The sequence below is a fragment of the Felis catus genome, chromosome D2 (assembly GCF_018350175.1).
Source record: "Felis catus isolate Fca126 chromosome D2, F.catus_Fca126_mat1.0, whole genome shotgun sequence".
In the NCBI taxonomy this organism is placed as follows: Eukaryota; Metazoa; Chordata; class Mammalia; order Carnivora; family Felidae; genus Felis; species Felis catus.
Window position 1 is genome coordinate 25,495,625 of NC_058378.1, and position 21,191 is coordinate 25,516,815.

The 21,191-nt window shown below is 40.1% G+C and overlaps 2 long non-coding RNA genes across 2 annotated transcripts in view; one reads left to right on the plus strand and one right to left on the minus strand.

The window, feature by feature from the left end:
• Positions 1-21,191, plus strand: part of LOC111557049 — a 95,492-nt gene that overhangs the window by 62,461 nt on the left and 11,840 nt on the right. The window lies entirely within an intron of this gene.
• Positions 3,406-12,588, minus strand: LOC109492464. The gene is made up of 2 exons (XR_002146343.3): positions 9,618-12,588; positions 3,406-7,515 (listed from the first exon to the last, which is right to left on the minus strand). It is a non-coding gene; the product is annotated as an uncharacterized LOC109492464 (long non-coding RNA).

Consider the following 21,191-nt stretch of genomic DNA (forward strand, 5'->3'; position numbering starts at 1 on the left):
TACATTTCCAATGGCTCTTTACAATTATGGCTCTGTATGTGAAATAGATTCTGATGAATAGATGCACTTGTGCTAAGATATAGACCGTGGGAGGAAGGCAGAGAGGCCATTTTCCTGCCTCTTTTGTCTGTTTTCTGCCTCAAGCAAGGAAGGGGAAATGTGAGCTCTTTCTGCATCAGTGTTCCAATGTCTAACCTCCAGCTTCCTGAGTATGGAGGGGTAGTTAGGACGGCGATGTCTTCTTGATCCCACTCTTTGATTCTTGGACTCCAGGCACAGGGATATGATCGATTTTGTATTTATATCGCCGGTGGCAGCCTCAGAGATAGATCAGTTTTATATTGTTCTGGGAGTCATTCCTGGAGGCCCATCTGAGAACCTGCTCCTTTAGCCCTTTCATCAAGTCAGTAAATGGAATTTTCTTCATTGAATCCCTTCCTGCTCAAAACAACTAGAGTCCTTTATACTTGATGCATCAAACCTTGGCTGTTAGAGCCTTCGAGTGGTTTATATTAAAGTGACTCCTGAACCTAGTCCTTTTCCTAGAATCTAAATCTCAAATTTGACACGAAAATGAAGATGGACAGAAGGGTCATTTTCAAAGAAAAGACATGGAAGTGTGGGAACCAGGTGCCACACTGTGGCATTGACTTTTTACTAGACCAGGTGTTCCCTGTGGTGAATGTCACTAATGTCTTATAGAGGGTTTAGGTCACTGCAGATTGTATTGACAGCCAGGGTTTTGTCTTGTTTTGTTTTTGTTGTTGTTAATTTCCCCTTTTCCTTTAGCTTTCTTGGTGCTAAAAGGCAGATGAAGGTAGCTTAAATAGGTGAGGGGTACGTGTGTTTGCCGGTTGCCTGGGTCTTCCTTAATTGTTGCGGATAGATCAGTGAGGATAATGTAGTCATCTTTCCTAGTGGGGAATGTAGTTTGGTGTGGGAATAATTGAATTGGTAATGGGAAGGTGGAAGTGTTGTTTTGTGTTGAAATATTCATTTCTCCCATAACTGTTGAGTAAATGTAGCCATTAGTGTATGCATACAATCTTCCTTAATCCTCTGAGTATTCTGGCAGCAGGTAGACACTTCCTGCTGAGAAACATTTGAGTGAGATGAGCATTTTTAAAAGAGCATGAATCTGTTCACCATCTGGGGAGGCAGGAATTATTCTTCTGTGTTCAGCATGAATTCAGGTGACTTCAGGAGAGGGGAACAGTGATGTTGCTCTAAATTTTGGCTGTCTACTGAATTCAGCTTTCCTTGTAGCAGCTGCAGCTGAAGATATTCCTGACCCAACAATAGCTTAAAGGCAGAACATCACAGAAAGTGGGGGATGCCTCTAAGGTCTTTCAGACAAGGGATAGTCATAGGTGGCATCTGTTTTTTTTATATGAAAGGCATTGGTTTTTTTCCAAGATGGCCCTGAAACCATTTTCAGTATTCTGTAAAAATTACTTCTTAAATATTTGGTTGCCTGAACAGCAAATGGCCTTGCCTCACTCAGAGAAAGTGTCCCCACTCTTTGTATGTTTTTATTTATTTCATTTAATTAACACACATGTGAATGTAAATAAAAAGTTATTACGGTGCATCAAATATTAACTCAATTCTTGTAATTAACTTTGAAGGTAGGTACTATTATTTTTCCCATTTTTATAGGTGGAAAGACCAAGGAACAGAGAGATTAAGGAACTTACTCATGGTCACACAGCTAGTAAACCAGGATTCAAAACCATGTAGCGGCTCCAGAGTTCCTGCTCTGAACCACTGTGGCACAGGTAGCTTATCTTTCCCTTCTTTGCCTCAGAGAATGTGCCATCTTGTCTACAAGGTGTGGGATGCTGCATTTTGTACAGATTGTGTACTCCTGAGGGGGCCCAGTCAAGAGGGCTCAGGCAACAAAGCCTAACCCTGTCCTCTGTTCACCAGACTGTGTGTTCTGGTGTGTTGCACCCACCCAGAGTCGGATTTGGACTACGGTGCCCTAGGGGATACCAACACCTCACTTTGAGGCCCACTCCTCCATCCACACACACTGGACCATTCCCCTTTCTGTCTCTTTCAGAAAACCTTGTAGCTTCAGTGATTTTCTAAGCATGGGCAAGAATCTGACGTGATAAATAACATGAAACTGTACTTCTTAATATCTGTTTGTTATCTGCATAAAAGCCTCTAGGTATACTTAAAGTCAGTGTTAGCTTCTCTTGCCTATACCACAGAACTAATATTTAAACGCTTTCTTATGTTCATAGCCTTTTGCTGGGAATCTTTTGAAGTACTCCAAGTCCCTCAATTATAAAGCTGCTCAAGAATGAAAAAGCAAAGTCACCATAAAAGTTAAAGTAAAGTATTAATTAAACTGTGGAACCCAACTGCCTTTTATAGCATTGTTTCTAAGGGAAAATGTGTTCTGAGTTTCATTTTTGGATGCCTGGAGAGTTTTTCCCTCTAACCTAAGGGGTTCAGAATGTAAAAGCGACTGGTGCTCACAACGAGGCGGTGGCTGTTTATGTGACTTGGCCGTCTGCAGCTGGGTGTTCACAGCTTGGTTCACCTCCTCTGACTGGCTTCCCAAATCCACTCTTGCCGTCCTTCAATTCATTCTTGACACAGGCAGCTAGACTGAGCTTTAGAAATGCAAGTGTGATTATGACACTCCTCTTCTTAAAATCCTTGAATGGCTTCTAATTGCCATTAGGATAAGAGCCTTAACACGGCCGATGAAACCATCTGGCCCCTGTCCAGCCCTTCAGCTGCATCTTGATCTCTTCTCCTCTGTCCCTGTGCTTTAGCCATATTGCTCTCCTTTTAATTAGTTCTGATAGTCTGAGCTCTCTCTCACTGTAGTTTCTTCACATATGCTTTTCCATTTACCCAAAATAGTCTACTCCTTTCCCTTCACCTGGCCAACTGCCACTCATCCTTCAGATCTTCAACCTAAATTTGACTTTCTCAGAAAAAAATGTTTTTGTACTCAAGGCATCATGTAGTTTTCCTTTCTAACACTTATTACAGGTTAAAATTAAATTTATTTAATGTCGCTTTTCTTGGGTAGAGTGTAACTTCTATCAGGGAGGGGCCATGTTTGTCTTATTTTTTTTTTCTTCTGGCATCCAAGAAGTGTTGAATAAATAGTTTTTGAATGGATGGATGGTGAATGAATGAATGAATGAATGAATGAATAAACTAACCAGATTTAACTTGCATATGTGACTGTTTTCTTTCCCCACTTGTACTTCAAATTGCCTGAAGGTAGGGGCCATATCTTTACTCATTTTTATAGGGTCTAAATTGTCTAGTACAGGGCTTTGCAAATAGTGAACCTAAGTAAAGAATTGCTAATTAATTGACCTGTCAAGCTCAGATGAATTAGTTAAGGTATGGAAAAATAAGGTCAGGATGAAATATATTGGGTCATTCTAATGAAAGAGTGCAGTCTGGTGTTTCAAAGTACAGTGATGTATTGGTCCCTGCTTATGTCCAATGGTCAACAATCTAGTAGATTATGCCCTATATAGAGCCTTCTTTTTTCAACGTTTATTTATTTTTGGGACAGAGAGAGACAGAGCATGAACGGGGGAGGGGCAGAGAGAGAGGGAGACACAGAATCGGAAACAGGCTCCAGGCTCTGAGCCATCAGCCCAGAGCCCGACGCGGGGCTCGAACTCACGGACCGCGAGATCGTGACCTGGCTGAAGTCGGACGCTTAACCGACTGCGCCACCCAGGCGCCAGAGCCTTCTTTTTTCAACCTGATTGCTTGTTTAACAGATGATTTTATCACCACTAAAAGTGGTTGGTTGGTATAGGTGAAGGTCTTTGACCTGGGTTAGTAACAGCTGCTAATTGTATTTCCTCTTTTGTTTCTGAGAGTAATTGGTATTTTTCAACAACTTGTTGAGCTGCCGAGGGACACCTGTAATAGGTAGCTGATCAGACGCATCGAGATGATGGAAATGAGACGTCTCAGGTTTGATCTTTTAATTTATTAATTTTGGATGGGAGCTGATATTTATAGCTACAGACCATACTTACCATCTCCCTGTTATCCATCTTTAATTCTTCCTTTTGGAAGAAGACAGGACAGACTCCTGAGCCTCTTCTTATTCAGAGGGTCACAAACAAATCCTTCTCCCTATGCCTATTGATTTTGACTTAAGTTAGTGAAGTTCCACTCTTTTTTTCTTCCTTTCTACATTAAAAAACTCCCCTGTGCTGTGAAGAAAGAAAGGAAAGAAAGGAAAGAAAGACAGGAAATCTAAAAATAATAAGAATAGATTTTGCATATTCTCTCGCCCTGTCTGATTATCGTCATCATCACCTTCATTTTCAATATTGTCTTGGCATATTGTACTTTCAAAGCCCTTTCACATATGTTTATTTCATATGCTTCTCTTCCAATAATTGCCCAAATTATAGCTGAGGAATCCTGGGCTCACAGAAGTCAAATGACTTAGCTACAAGGTCATATGGCTAGATAATGAGTGAAATTGGGGATATTTTCCAGGACTTTTCTGGTTGTAAAGAACAAAACCTCAGTATATAGCTACTAGCTTAAGAAAAAAGCAATATATTACGAAGAGCGTGTAGTGGTTTACGAACTGGAACAGGCCACAGGTGCAGGCCAACTCTGGAGACTTTCAGAAGTGGAAACGGAAACCTGAAGCCTGCAGGCGTTTCTTAATTCTTATCACATCTGCTTCTTTTGGGGTATTGGTATGATAGGGTCAAACTTCCCCATGTAGTGGGGGACATGACTGTTTCGTGTGCAGTGTACAATTACGCTGCATCCAAGTGTCGTGATATCACTGTAGATTCATAGTTTTATTATGGCAAATTTCCAGCAGATGGCACTCAAGTGTCTTCTCTAACAAAAACCAGTAAAATGATTTGAGGGAGGTACAGTTTTCTATTTGCACAAAGGTGCTTTAGTGGGTACTGGGGACTTTGTCTTTCAGCAGCTCTGGGATTACGCTCTTCCTGATTGTAACCAAAGAAGAAAGAGAAATCTGCCCTTCAAGCCCCAGCAGAAAGAACCTAGACAATAACTTTGATGGATCTCATTGTGGATCGATTTCTATGGCTGGGAGTAAGGTTTCATGAGTGACCCTGCAGATAGCACAGTCCTCCCCATGGCTCCCTAGTGTATACACATCCACCCACACTCTTCATTCCTTATGTAAAATTCCACCTGCTGCTTAAATAAAGTAGTGAGTCTGCATGTAATCACAGATACACTCACTGCTCCTTCAAGTAGGTATTTCAAAGTATCATCAAGTATTGCATCTACTAACAGGTCCAAGGGCTTTGGAAGAAATGTCTTTCTCTCAGGTCAGATATGATATGCCAGATTTTGAATCCTGGGGGCAATAGACTAGTTTAGCTATTTCTAACCTGTCCAAGATACAACAATGCAGGAAAAAGAGAGTAGCTAAAATAAAAATTCCTGTTTGAAAAAAAAGGAGGAAGGATAAGCAACAAAATGGGTACAACTCCAAAGAATATTCCATATTTCATTCCACAGGACCAGTGAAGCATATCTATTTTTGGCTCACTGTCCTGGTTAGTGGGTTAGTGTTAGATCTTTGGAATTCTGTCTCCACAAAATTTTGCCTTGATCACTTCTCTTAGTGGCCACAGTAGATAGGGAGACAGCTCATGGGAGGCTGTATTCTTCCAGAAGCCCAGTTGCTGTCATTATGATTACAGGAACCCAGGGGTTGCCTTAGAAAAGGAGCAGTTACAGGCTTCTAGTTTCAGAGTTTCTTCAGCCCTTCTTGTAAAGGGCTAGTGGGCTATCAAAGCTGAGTTCATGCTGATGAGCTCTGTTGATTTATAACCAACCAGAAATCTTGTTGAGTCCTAATAGTTGACTTTGGACCCTGCCTCTGAAATTTATATCTTCTAGAAACATACCCCTATGGGTAGAAACATCCTCCTATGGCTTCCCTTTAATAATTTCTCCTTGGCCTCTGCCTCTAAGGCAACTGAAGCAATAGGTGGAGTGCGTAAAACAGAGCTCTGGCCCCTGTTTGCATCCCAATCATTTGTACCTTACAATGTGAAAAATTACTACCCTCTTTCAGGGGGTTGTGCACAGCAGAAGCTGTTTGGGAGAAATCTGTGTGGTCGGGTTTTCCTTATTTCTAGGTTACTCCCAGGTATACCCTCTCTTTGTTTGTGGAATGACTTCACTGCAGAGCAGAAGGTTCATGCCGAAGAGTTTTGCAGGTAGCATGGTTTTCTGACCCTTGGCAGCTTTGGATCACTGGCTACAGACAGAAACGGGCTCTGTCTTAACAGTGCTGTATATCTACTTACTTCCTACCATTTGAAGAAATGCCGTCTTGCATTGAGGGTTACCCTCCATTTGAAGGACCTTACTGAAGGCTAAAGGCAGGACCCAACATACTCTGATTTCTTAATATTTTTCTACGAAGCCACCAAACTGTTATCATGGTCTGTCTGCCCAGGTATAATAAGGTAATAGTTAACATGTACGCTCTGTTTTCATGTAAGATGGATTGCCACCTTCCCAGCTGGCAGTGGTGTGATTTTCCCTGCCTCTGTGTCCTATCAACCAAGCCTGGTCTACTTTTAAGTCTCTGCCATCTGTCTCAGTCTACTTCCTGATACTAGTATCTGTGTTAGGAATCTTTGGGTTGCCAGTGATGGAAACTGAAGTGTAACTAGCTTAAGAGCAAAAGGCGGAGGGGAGAAGTATTGGAAAGGTCCTGGGTAGCTTATGTGAGAGCCGTAGGGAGAGGCAGCTCTAGAGACTTGTGTGACTGGAACGGGGGATTGACTCTTTGTATCTATCTTGTATTCTAGATTCTCTCTGCATATTAGCTTCATCTGCTCAGACCCTTCCACATAGCTGCAGGGAGCTCTGGTCGCATCCTCACACCTTACAAAGCAGGAAGATGGATTCTTCCTTTCCTGTTCCAGGAGAAAATATCCGAGTAGGACTCTGACTAGGCCTGCTTGGGCCAGTTGTTGAGGCTGAGGGGTGGGGCTGGCATCACTTAACTCACTGGCCTACTTTTCAGATGTTGGGAACTCCTACCAGAATGACACTGGCTGAATTCTTAGTGTCTTGGTTGTTTTCACGGGTGGTCAACACTAAATACCCCCATAATTTCAAAAACACACCTGAGGAACTGATAATTTCCCTTTAATAGTAGATATAAAAACCACTATCCATTATCTTTGGAGACAACCAACTTTCTTTAAAGATACTGCCAATTTTTCTTGCTGATGCCATCCTTCCAGTTTTGGAAAAACAGTCACGTTCCGCCCAAATTATGCTTTTGATGAATGTGGTCCCTGGATATTCAGCTGGGACAGTGATCTACAGAGACAGCAATTGAAATGGCCAATCACAGGAGCCACTAAATCACGCCTGAGTGCATGTGTGTGATTAACAGCAGGTGCTGAGGATGTCAGAGCTGGCAAATTGGAGTCTTCCTTTCTCCTCACCTTAGCGATGCTTTAGGTTTCCCTGGAACTGAAATTTCTGCAGAAAAGATAAACTTTGTCATAAACAGCTGCTCACTGGATACTTAGAATAGATGGCTTTGCAGTTGCTTTTTAAAAACGTATTTCTTGTCTTTCTAGCTTGACTATGAACCCTTTGGGATCAGGGACCAGAGTTTGTAAGTTATTTATACACCCGGAACAGTTTCGTGTTCACAGAGGTGTTTAGCCAGAGATGTTTGGAGGGTTGTTATGAAGGCACGTAAAGAGGTCAGATGTTGGCATCATTGGCTTTAAAAAGTGCGCGGAAAAGGCTTTCCAGTCTCAAGTGCACAAACAGCTGTGGCTGTGGAATAAGCATTGATCTTGGAGACAGTAGCTATTTGAGTTCTAGTTCTTTTTCCTACCTTGACCAATATTTTTGAGCGAGAATATTTATTAAATCAAAAATCATTTTATTGAATGACTATTACGTGCTAGGACCTGGAGGTAACAGCAGACTTGATGATAAAGTCCCTTCCCTTATGGAGCTCCCCCCACCCCCCACCTTCGGGAGAATACAGATTAACAAGCAAGATAATGAGCAAGACAATTATAGATGATCAGAATTCTCATGAAGGAAGGATGGTATGATAGAGAGTAACCGGCAAAGGCTTTTAGGATAGGGAAGAAAGGGGTGAGATTCATAGGAGTTAGGAATGCAGCCTCTGGCACGAGACAGATCTGAATTTGAACTTCAGTTTCTTCCACTTACCATCTACGTGTCCTAGGGAGAGTTACATAACATCTCTGAAGCTTTTTTTTTTTTTTTTTTTTTCATTTAGAGTACGGGGCTATATGCCAACCGTATAGGTTGTTGTAATGATTAAGTTAAAATGCATATAAAGTGCGTAAGTATTCTGTCGATTGTTCTCTCAGCTATGACAAAATGATTCTGAATGTTTTTGCTAGAAAGTTCTAAATTTCAATGATTTTTGTGCTCCAAATTTCTTTCTTTAAAAAAGAAAAGAAAAAAGTAACCTTTCTGATTAATTTCCAGCTTCCAAAGTCTTTCAGTGAAACAGAAGACGGATAATTGTCGTTTCTACTTAACTTTGCAATCTTCTGAGCTCAGTATCTTTAAATAGGAAGCAGCCATAAATCTAGTAAAGTTCAAAATCCATTACCTAAGGATATGGTTAATGTCTCCCATCTTGAAGTGTAATTATCTTTTTAAGAGCAGAGTTGGCTAAAGAAAGCCACGGTTGATTTAAAAAAATTCCAAATCCACCATTAAATCAACAGTTGCTCTTAATTTAATTCATTGCATATGGTTCCAGGTGTGGGTGCACCAAACCAAGGGATTTGTGGGATGAACAGAATCAGATTTCTATTTCTCTGTATATTTACATGTAAACAGATTAGAGTGGATGGTTTCCCATACCTTGCCATTCAGGGATCCTGTGGCACACATCACCTTAACTGGTGGCAGGCCTACGATGCCAAGTCCCAGTGGTCTTTAAGGCAGGAGCATGTTGTTTAGAACTAGTGTTCTAGTTCTACTCTACTAGTTCTACCAATAGTGTTCTACTCTAGACCAAGAGGTAGATACATGTGTTCTATTTCCAGCCACTTACTTATTGTGTGAATCTGTGCATCCCTTATCCCTCCTTGCAAATGTTTTAGGCATTCTCTCTGTATATTAGCTATGAAATCAGTTCCACAGAGGCTGAAATCTCTGCCTTATACAGTCTCTTTGGTTTCAAAGCATTGTCCCCAGAAGACTTTTGTTTAAATGTTTATGGAGGAAAGACCTTGTAAAAAAACTAATTTCGTTCATCAGTATACTACAGTTGGAAGTTAAGGGTGTCAACCGTCCACTTTTGCTATGTATTTGAGTTATCACCAATCAAGAACCATCTGAGCCATATGGGTTTGAAATGCGGCTTTCTTAATTGCCCAGTAACTGCCGCCTTCTCCCATATTGTTTTGATGTGTTTGACTTAACTGTGTTGAAGGGCAGAACTTGGACCAGAAGATCAAATGGGACTTCCTGGTCTCCTCCCAACCCTCCCCGCTCTGCTCCTCAACCCCCCCCCCCCCGCCCCATGAAATTCAAGACAGCAGGATGCAAATTAGGGCTGATGTGGTTTACCCACTTACCCAGTCACTGGCATGGAAGCTGGGGAGTCACAGGGACAGTGCCTGGTGGGCCAACTGCATAGTGACAAAAAAAAGAAAGGAGAGGGGAGTGTAGATGAGGGAGGGGGGAGGGAGAGACAGAGAGAGAGAGATAGGGAGAAAGGGAGAGATGTTCCATGCTGTTGCTTCTGAGCCTCCCACTAGTTCTTGGACTTTCTCAGGGGAGAAGATCACTTGTCTGTGCCTTTGAGAAGAGCTGCTCTTGGCAAGCTGTCCATTTCTCTTCCGGTTTTCAGTTTCATTTTCTTTTTAGGTGTTTATATCTTCATTAGTCCAGGTTCCTAGGTGCACCATCCTCTGGCACCCTAACTGTCTTGTCCTCTTGGGCTGCTTCGTTCTCCAGTACTTTCTGACCTTCTCACCCTCCTCTAATACACCTGCCCCCTCATGTGTTTCCTCAGTCTTCTATCTCATCTCCAGAGCTAGTTTCTTCTTTGATGTTCGTGTTTGGCTACTCTATAACATTTTTTTTTTCATAGCAATCTTTGATGCCTTAACACAAAGTTATGATTGATATGAAAATTTCAGGTTTCAAAGTAGGCAAGTGGGGAACATGTTTTATTCGCAGAAAATTTATCTGCTCCTCAAATGACGTAGAGCAGGCAATAACCTCTTCTGCTTACCCACAAAATTGCTGTTGGCTGTGGTCATCTCCCATAGCTGGATTTTATCCTTAACCCGGATCTCTGACAGACTGAATCAAATTGATTCAAAAGTCTTCTCTCCAATATGACAGTGTCTGATTTAGCGTGAGAAGGGTTGAAGGGACTGAGATGTTCAGCGTACAGAAGAGAAACTCTCTGGTGAACATGGCGTCTGCTTCTTGTATTTGAAGTGCTGTTATTTAGAGAGAGGTTGTTCTTTTTTATCTAAGGGGTCTGAGTTAAAGAGAGCTGGATTAGGAGCTTTTCATAGACTGACCTGCAGACGTGGAAACCTCTTCATCCAGGAAATAGACTGCCTTCGCTTCCTGACTTTGAAGATGTTTAAGCAGACGCTAAATGACTACATGCCTCAGTGCTGCAGGATGCCTCCTGTGTGTGGAATAAGGTTAGGCTAATGACTTCTGGGGTCCCTTCCCATGCTGAGATCTAATGGTCTTTCAGTGCCTTCTCTCCTCAACTAGTTGTATCTACTGCTCAAGGTCTGGAGGAGCATTTGAAGAAAAGGACTAAATGCTTCACACTTCCACAGTTGCCAGATTTCTTAGTTTTGTTAAAGGCAACACAACTTTGAGAAGTCTTGCCTAGGAGATGCTAGAAGAAGCTTTTAAGGAACTGGGGAACCAAGGGATATTGTCCTCATATTAAAACAATGCTTTAAGGTCACAAAATTTTGAGAAAATTCATGTCAGCCTGCGTCATAGTCTGTCTGGTTTTGATGGCTGCAATCTCGAGTTCTTAAAACCGGAGTCGGTTTTTATATAAACTTAATAATTGAAGTGTGTATACAGGGACGTGTTTACAAGTCTTAAGTGTACAGCTTGATGAAGTATCACAAAGTGAACACAGATGGATAATCACCATATAGATCAAGAAATATATTACCCAGGAATAGAACTGCACCCCCAAGGCTCCTACCCTTCCCACCTGTGTTCTTTCCCCGTCTCTATCCCATTACCTTCTCCCCAGAGGCAACCGTATCCAGATTTCTAACATTATAGGCAGGTTTGGCCTGATTTGAGGTTTATATATTCACACCAGCAGCGTATAAACATTCTAGATGCTCCCCATTCTTTTTTTTTTTTTTTGCTCCCCATTCTTTACAGCACGTTCCTTTTACCTTCACCACTTTGATGTACTGATGTCATACCGGTTTTAAAATTTGCATTTCCCTGATGACTAATAAAATTAAACACCTTTGCATATGTTTGTTGGCAATTCAAATATCTTCCTTTTTAAAAGTTTTGCTCAATTTTCTACTGGATCGTCTGCAGTTTTTTCTTGGACGTGTAGGCAGTCTTTGTGTTTCTGTCTATGAGATAGAGGTCAGGTCCCCCCTACCCCCAATCAAACCATCCAATCTACTCAGCACCGTTACTGAAAGTAAAACATTTTCCCCGCTGCTATGCTGTGCCACTCTTGACATAAGTCAGTTCTCCACAGAACTGTGGGCCTGTTTCTGGACTCCTCTTCTGCTTCCCTGGCCTATTTGTCTAGTTTGTCTCAATTACTGTAGCTTCATAACTCTTGCTGTAACTCCAATTTTGATCTGCTTTAAGATTGTATTACTTATTCTCGGCCTGTTGCATTTCCACATAAAATTTTGAATCAGTTGTCGATTTCTATAATTAAAAAAAAATCCCGCTGGGATTTGGAGACAACTGACATCTTTACACCATTAACTCTTCTGATCTACGTTTTACAGGTTTCTATATAGAGGTCTTCTGCATCTTTTATTAGATTCGTTCCTAGGTTTTTAAGTTTTTTTAAAGGCAGATATCATTTAAAATATTATCTTCTATTTGCTTGTAGATACAATTATTATAATTAATTAACTTTTACATTGACCGTTTATCTAGGTAACTTAGTAAATACACTTATTAAGTACAACAAATCATATGTAGATTCTCTTGTGTTTTCTACCTACACATGATAGTATCTGCAAATAGTAACAGCAATTTTATTTTATTTTTTTAGTCCTTATACCATTCATTTCTTTCCTTTTTTCTCTTTTTATTGAAGTGTAATTCACATAGAGTGTTACATTACTATCAGGTGTACAATACAATGATTCAACACGTCTATACATTGTTCGGTACTTATCACAGTAAATGTACTCTTAATCCTCTATTTCACTCATCTTCCTACCCACCATCTCTCTGGCAGCCACCAGTTTGTTCTCTGTATTTAAGAGTTTGTTTTTTTGTCTCTTTTTTTCTTTGTTTTGTTTCTTAAATTCCAGATATAAATGAAATCATATGGTATTTGTCTTTCTCTGGATGACTTATTTCACTTGACATTATACCCTCTAGGTTCATCCATGTTGTTGCAAATGGCAAGATTTCATTAAAAATTTTTTTAATGTTTCTTTATCTTTGAGAGAGAGAGACAGAGAGAGAGAAAGAACATGTGACTGAGGGAGGGGCAGATAGATAGAGCGAGACACAGAATCCAAAGCAGGCTCCAGGCTCTGAGCTGTTAGCACAGAGCCCAACGTGGGGCTCGAACCCATGAACTGTGACATCATGACCTGAGCCGAAGTTGGACGCTTAACCTACTGAGCCACCCAAGAGCCCCAAGATTTCATTTTTTTAATGGCTGTGTAATATTCTGTTGTATATATATATATATATATATATATATATATATATATATATATATACCTCATCTTCTCTATCCATCCATCAGTCAACGAACATCTGGGGTGTTTCCGTATCCTAGCTCTTGTACCTAATAGTGCAATAAACATAGGGGTGCATATATCTTTTCAAATTAGTGTTTTTGTTTGGTAATACCCAGTAGTGGCATTACTGGATCATACAGTAATTCTATTTTTAATCTTTTGAGGAACCTCCACACTGTTTTCCACAGTGGCTGCACCAGTTTGCATTCCCACCAACAGTGCACAAGATTTCCTTTTCCTTCACATTTTTGCCAACACTTGTTATTTCTTATGTTTTCGATGTTAGCTATTCTGACAGGCGTAAAGTGATATTTTAACCTACAGAATGAGAGAAGATATTTTCAAATGATATGTCTGATAAGGGGTTAATATCCATAATACATAAAGAAGTAATACAACTCAACACCAGAAAAACAAACAATGTGATTAAAAAATGAGCAGAGGGCCTGAATAGACATTTTTCCAAAGAAGATATATAGACTGCCAAAAGACAAATGAAAAGATGCTCAACGTTACTAATCATCAGGGAAATACATATTAAAACCACAATGAGAGGCTGCCTGGGTGGCTCAGTTGGTTCAGTGTCTGACTCTTGATTTCGGCTCTGGTCATGATCCCGGGGTCATGGGATCAAGCCCTGTGTCGGGCTCCACACTGAGCATGGAGCCAGCTTGGGGTTCTCTCTCGCTCTTTTGCCTCTGCCCCTCTCCCCGATTTGTGTGCATGTTCTCTCTCTCTCAAATAAAATAATAATAATAAATCATAATGAGATATCACTTCTTATTCTCCTTCCTTCCTTCCTTCCTTTCTTCCTTCCTTCCTTCCCTCCTCTCTTCCTCTCTTCGTCTGTTTCTTTTTTTTTCTTTTTGCTTTACTGCACTGGCTAGAATCTCTAAATATAAGTAGTGATAGAGATCTTTCTTTTCTCATTCCCAATCTTAAAGGGAAACCTTCAGCATATCACCATTAAGTGTGAATATTTGCAATAGGTTTTCTTTCTTTCTCTTTTCTTTTCTTTTCTTTCTTTCTTTCTTTCTTTCTTTCTTTCTTTCTTTCTTTCTTTGATAGATATCCTGTATCAGTTTAAGGAAATTTTATGTATAGTTTTTTGAACCAAGGTTTTCTGACTCCAGTCTCTATAATCCTAGTTTTGACTTTTATACAATTTTAATTTACCTATTATAAACACCATTTGGCATTTTACAGGTTTCAGTATTTGCATTTTTGGAGGGATGGTGTGGGGGAGCATCAACACTTGTGTCTCTGGATGTTGCCTGCAATTGAAATTGTGGGAGCATGTCCAGTGTGCCTGATGGAATTTGTTCAATCCCTCTCCCTCCCTCACTTTTGCCTATTCGTGTCTCAAAAGTAAGTTCCAACTTCCCAAACCTTCTTTGACTGAATTTAATAACTGCATATAGGTATTAATATTTTTATGTTCTTCTAATATATGAGGTAGAATAGGTCATTTTCTTTATCATCATTTTATTGCCAGAGATGTTCAGGCCCAGTGAAATGGAGAAGATTCTCATGGGTCAAAGAACAGGTGAGTGCAGGGTTGACACTTCCAAGCAGTGTTCATAATTATCCTAATTCTCTACCCCAAAGCTGAGACATTGTCCCTCATAAAGCTGGCAATTTTCTTGCTTTTTATTTAGTAAATAACAATCTTATAACAGCATTCAATTCAAATTTAAAAAGAAAAATAAATAATCTATAATGCCTCCATGAAAGTGTTGCCTCTCTTCTAGTTTTTGTATGTTTCTCACTAGTCTTTTATTAAACACTTGTTAAATTGATGTGCTTTAAAATTGATAATCCTTTTGGGGGTGCCTGGGTGACTCATTCAGTTGAGCATCTGACTCTTGATTTCGGCTCAGGCCATGGTCCCAGGGTTGTGGGATCAAGCCCCATGTGGGACTCTGCACTGAGCATGGAGACTGCTTAAAATTCTCTCTCTCCCTTTGCCTCTGTCCCCTGCTTGTGCATGCTCTCTCTCTAAAATATCTAGAAAAAGAAAAAATAATCCTTTTGGACAAACTAAAAGCCATAGGAATGCAACAAATGTGGGATTTGTTAGAAAATTTAAACTCTTCTTTCTTGGAAAAATCATAGTAGTGATAGCTGTTGGACTATTCGTAGACTTCCTTCTATTTTGATGAAGTGGTTGTGGTGTAACTTATTTTATCGTGATTTTACTCTAGGGCCTTTAGAATTAGATTTTGCTGTAGTCAGCTTTGATTTAACGCTTGTATGCATTACAGGTATTAGAAAAAAAATCCCATTCGCCCAAAAGTCTTTGGAGCACCAGCAAACTAATTAAAGCTACCCAACTAAGTAAATTCATTTTCGATTATCAGTAACACAGTGAATTCTTTTTTTAAGCACAAAGTTTGCTCAGTACTTGAGGAAAAACCCCCAATCTATCATATACAGTGTATCATATACATATGCAGTGTATATCATACACATACTCAGTGTACCTGTAGATTTACAAGTGTTTCTCTTCCAATGATTAAATCTAAGTCATTAAAAAAAAAAAAAAAGAAGTGTTTCAGTATCTTTTTATTGCAAAGACCACGGAGAGCTCAGATGGCTAGACTAAGACATTAAAGGTCCAAGGACATGGGTTTGAAAGGTGGGTTGACAACTAATTGGCTTTGTCTGTTTTATGACCTTATGATCACTTCTTATATGAATGAATCTGTCATTCTTATATGAATGAATCTAGGCATTCAGTAATTACTGAATGCCTAGCATTGCAACAGAAATGGTTGATGTGATTTTATAAATTCTATATTACTTAGTTATTAATCAAGCAAAAATGTGGGGTCATTGCAAATGCTTCTGTTAAGTATCAGGAAAACATCTTAATTTTCAGTACACTGGATGTTGGTTTGGTGGTAATACATTGTATTTAAAGGGATCCACCTGTATTTATAGGGGGGAACCTGTTCTGGTCCCTGCTTTGTCACCAATTAAAAATAGGGCAAACATTTTCTGAGCCTAAGTTTCCTAATCTGTATAATGAAGTTAGTAATGCTTGCCCAATTTATCTCCAGCTTGAGATGAAGGTCAAAATAGAAATTGTAAGTGTACATACTCTTGGTCAGGATTCTAATGATAGAAGACATGCTTTGATCTTCTGTCTTTCATGTCGTTTGTTATACATTTGGTGATTTCTGTTAGGTTAAGGTAATACTCAGCAATACTTATAAACTAGTGGATATCCGGTCAGAAACTAAGACCTGGCTTAGGAGGCAGTGTGGGATGACAGATAACTCAGAAATCTCTGGAACCAATGCCTATGCAGGTTTTAGAAGTAGGGTTAGGAAGAGTCAATAGTTGCCTTGACATTGTACCAACATCTCCCCTGTGTTGCAGATTGAAACCAACTAAGACTCTCTAAACCTTTTTGTAGCCAATGATATAAACCTCCTCAACTGTGAGTTTGTCATCAGAGTGCTTTTCAGGACCAAAACATACAGAGATTTGAAACTCTCCTTGTCCAATTCTTTCTAACTTTTGAATGCTTTACTGGACTCATGGTGATTGGCCAAGTAGAGAGAAGAAGGAGACAGAAGAAAAAAGAACCAAAAGAGAGTCTGGGTTCTTTACCATCAAGATAGCCAATTTCTTTCATTTATTAATTTGTTGTCGTTGGCTTATTTGTTTGTTCATTCATTCAAAATCAATTGAGAAGCTCTTATGGACCCAGTTGTATGTCCAGTGCTCCATTTACAAACATGAGTACCTCTGTCTTGCATCAAATATGGAAAATCAATTTGTAAATAACTGTTGCTTGTATTCTTTAGTCCACAATGACTCTGGCTCCGTGTGTGTTGTGTGTGTGTGTGTGTGTGTGTGTGTGTGTGTGTGTGTAATTCAGGTTGATGTTAACTCCTCAACTTTAGTTTCCACAATTTCTGGTGACAAGATCCCACCTTTTTTTAGGAAGCTGCCCTTACCCAACCTTCAGCCATGTAGTTTGGGTAGGATTGACTCTGGGGCTCTGGCATCAGATTGACTTAAGACTATCATTTGCCCCATTTCTCCATGCAGAGTGGGAGCAAAACTCAAGCAGTGTCAGTGAGGCATTGGTAAAATTTAAGCACACATTTTCTGGAACTTCTGAGAAAGAGAAACTTTCTTTGTCCTATGGATGTTGCGAGAAGAGATTATGACATCTTGAATGGCTCTTGCCTTTTTATGCTGACAAGATGGGCATGCCTGGAGCTGCTAAGTTACTGACATGGTGGTCTGAGGGTGAAGCCAAGACCACAAAAGGCAGATCAAGGGGAGAATGAAATCAGGTACTGGTGATAATGTTTGGGCTGCTGGATGGATCCTCACAGAAGCAACTTATCTCTAGATATTTCCGTTACATAAGCCATTAAATTCTCATTGGTTTTTATATGTTTTTTTAATTTTTATTTTTTTACGTTTTTCATTTATTTTGAGAAAGAGCGTGAGCAGGGGAAGGATAGAGAGAGAGGGAGAGAGAGAATCCCAAGCAGGTTCTGCACCCAATCAGCCTGCAGAGCCCGATTCGGGGCTTGAACTCACAAAACTGTGAGATTGTGACCTGAGCCGAAATCAAGAGTCGGTCGCTTAACTGACTGAGCTACCAAGGCGCCCCTAGTCTCCTTAGTTGTTAAAGAAGCTTTATTGATTTATAACTTAAATATCATAAAATTCACCCTTAATGTTTTTAAAAAGAGTTTAAATAGTGAAACCGTTTTAATGGTGTACAATTCAATATTTTTTAGTACTTTCACAGAGTTGGGCAACCTTTACCACAATGAATTTTAGGACACTTTCATCGCTCCCAAAAGAAACCCCATTCTGATGAGCAGTTGTTCTTTCTCCCTCAACCTCCTTGGCTGAAACTGCCACCCACTGCCTTCAGCCCTGGCCACCACCACCACAAATCTGCCCTCTGTCTCTGTAGAGTAACCTGTTCTAGACATTTCCCGTAAGTATGAATACGTGGTCGCTTATGACCAGCTTCTTTTATGTAGCGTAATCTTTTCAAGGTTCACCATGTTATAGCGTATCATGACTTTCCCACATCCTGGCCAACCCTTGTTACTGTCTTGCTTTTTGAGTGTAGCCATCCTTGTGGGTGTGAAGTAGTATCTCACTGTGGCTTTGATTCACATTTCCTTCTGACTGATGATGTTGAACATTTTTCATATGCTTGCTGGCTATATGTCTATCTTCTTTGGACTCCCTTTGCTTTTTAGGTCAATTTGAGTGAAATGTTTCGTCACTTAAAGCATGGAGTCCTGTTGGGTTCAAGAAGATATGTGCCACCTCTGGGGAAGAGTTTCAGTGCTCTCTGTCTCTCTCAGTTGTCATCGAATTAACTTTAAATATAATATTCAGAGACATGTACAAACCCCAAGTGGAATGCTCAGCATATTTTCATGGGAACAAACTGACATAACCAGTAGCCATCATCCAGGTCGAGAAACAAAACATTGCCTGCACTCTGGAAAGCAGCCTTTCTCTTCTGGTCTCCAGGCGACTCTCCCTCTAAGCTTTTAACATCATAGGTACCTTTTGCCTATTTTTAAACTTTATATAAATGGAGTCATACAGTAGGTACTTTTTTGTGTCTGGATTCTTTCATTCACCACCATGTTGGTGGAATCCACGCAGGCTGTTGTGTTTAGCAGTAGTTTATGTGTTTATATTGCAGGGTAGTATTCCACTGAATGAATTTGCCACATTTTATGCACCCCTTTCATTGTTTATGGATATTTGAGTTGTTCCAAGTTTTTGAGTATTAGAAATAGTACTACCATGGACATTTGTGTACAGGTGTTTTGGAGTACTTTCAGGGTCATGAAGATTTTCACTGATATCCATTAGAAGCTTTTGCTTAAACTTTCATATTTACATCTACAATTCTCCTGCCGTTCTGTACATCTTTAGTAGACTTTTCCTAGGTATTTGATATTTATTGGTGCTACTATAAGTCCTTCAGAAAGGATTTACTTTCGCTACTAGCTGGTAGTTTGGATGGGGAAGTTCACCTTACTGTAGTCTGAGATTGATTTAAATCAGAACTGTGCTTCATTCTTTTTTTTAAGTTTATTTATTTTGAGAGGGAGAGAGAGCACGCATGAATGAGGAAGGGGGAGAGAGAGAGAGAGAGGGAGAGAGAATGAATCTCAAGCAGCCTCTGTGCTGTCAGCGTGAAGCCCTGTGGGGTTCTATCTCACGAACCATGAGATCATGACCTGAGCCGAAATCAAGAGTCTGATGCTTAAACGACTAAGCCACCAAGGCACCCCCATGCTTCATTCTTTTTGAGGCCTAGGTGTCTTCAGTTACCCTTTTGCAAAGGACTAATGGGTCCTCCAAGATTCATATGTTGAAACTGATCCCAGTGTGATGGTATTTGAGATGGTACCTTTGGGAGGTAATTAGGTCATGAGGATGGAACCCTCACAAGTGGAATTAGTGCCTTCCTAAGAAGAGGCGTGAGAGCTACGTAGCTGTCTTGCTGCCTTGTGAGGACACAGCAAGAAGATGCGGTCTGTAAACCAGGAAGAGGGCATTCACCAAGAACCTGACCATGCTGCAACACTGTTCTCAGACCACCAGCTTCTAGAACTAAGAGAAATAAATGTTTGTTGTGTAAAACACCCAACCTATGGTAATTTATAATAGTAGCCCAAACTAAGACACCTTAGTCCTTGGATATTGTCCTTCAGAAGTCCCAAATGAAAGCCCGAGTGCTTATCAGGGACCCTCCTCTTTGGTAAGTCCTGAAACATTTTGAATTTTTCTCTCTGCCTCTCCTGAGCTGCTAAAATCTCTGTCCCCACCTTCTCTGCCTGTCAGCCACAGTCTTCCAATTAGCTCTTCACAAGCCACTTGTCAATTAGCAAACACATCAAGGGGAAAGGTGGGGGCAACATCAGACTCACTTCTCAGTACATGCCCTTCTTTCTCTTTATGATCTTAGACCTTCAAGTCTTGGCTGCTTTGGTACTGCTTGATTCCTTCAAGCAAATCTTTTGTTTTGTTTTGTTTTGTTTAGTTTTGTTTTTTTCAAGCAAATGTTTGAAAAAATATTTTACACAGCTTTTCTTTCTGTCTGTCTCTTTCTTTCTTTCTTTCTTTCTTTCTTTCTTTCTTTCTTTCTTTCTTTCGAGAGGGAGAGGGTATGAGAGCAGGGGAGAGGGGCAGAAGGAGAGAATATTAAGCAGGCTGCATGCTCAGTGTGGAGCGCTACACAGGTCTCAATCCCACAATCCTTGGATCATGACAAGAGCTGAAATTAAAAATCAGATGCTCAATCGACTGAGCCACCCAGGTGCCCCTTTACACATCTTTCCGATTGTTATCTTCAGGAAGGTTAGTCTGATACTAGCTTATATTCCATAGTTGGAAATAGAAGCAGTGGAGTGCTGTTAAATGTTTAATAGCTGGCTCTGGAGGCTGAGCATAGGTGGGAAGGGTTTAATTTGTAGCTTTTGCCGATTTCCATGGTGCAAATCCTCTTATGGCCAATTTCAAGCAACCAAAGTGACATAATTGAACACAAAATTGAGGAAAGAGGTGCACAGAGTGCTTTTGTGAGCTATAATGGACAGGCTCCAGCAGACTACTGGTTTATAATTCTATTCCAATGGCTATTCTCCCCAGTATACGTGAAAAGAGCTGTTTATTCTGCACCATCAACATTCCTAAATCTAAGTATTGAGGGCCCTACCCATCTGCCACAATCTGAGTGATGGGGGCAGTTTGTTAGTAGATGGAGTCATTGGAAAGGTAGAGTTCTGTGTCTGGAATTTGCTCTGGAAAGAAGCGAAAGAATGTATGAATTCAGAAGGGGAGTTGGAAACACGAAGAAATGTCCACTGGATGTATTCAGAAACATTAATAATTATAATATTAAAGAAACAAGTGATATAATTTTCATCAGTGAAAATGGTAAAAAAAAAAAGATTAAAAAATATATTTTGAGCACAGATTTCACAGACAAGACTACACACAGCCCCAAACTCTCATATCTTCTGGGGAAGGAAGTTATAATCATTCTGGAAAGAAATGTGGATCCAAAGACTTAAGACAGTTTTACCCTGTGACCAAGTAATTCTACTTTTGTAAATAAACCCTAAGAAAGTAATCAAACATGGGGAAAAAAAATCCACTTAAAAATGAAATGAAGAA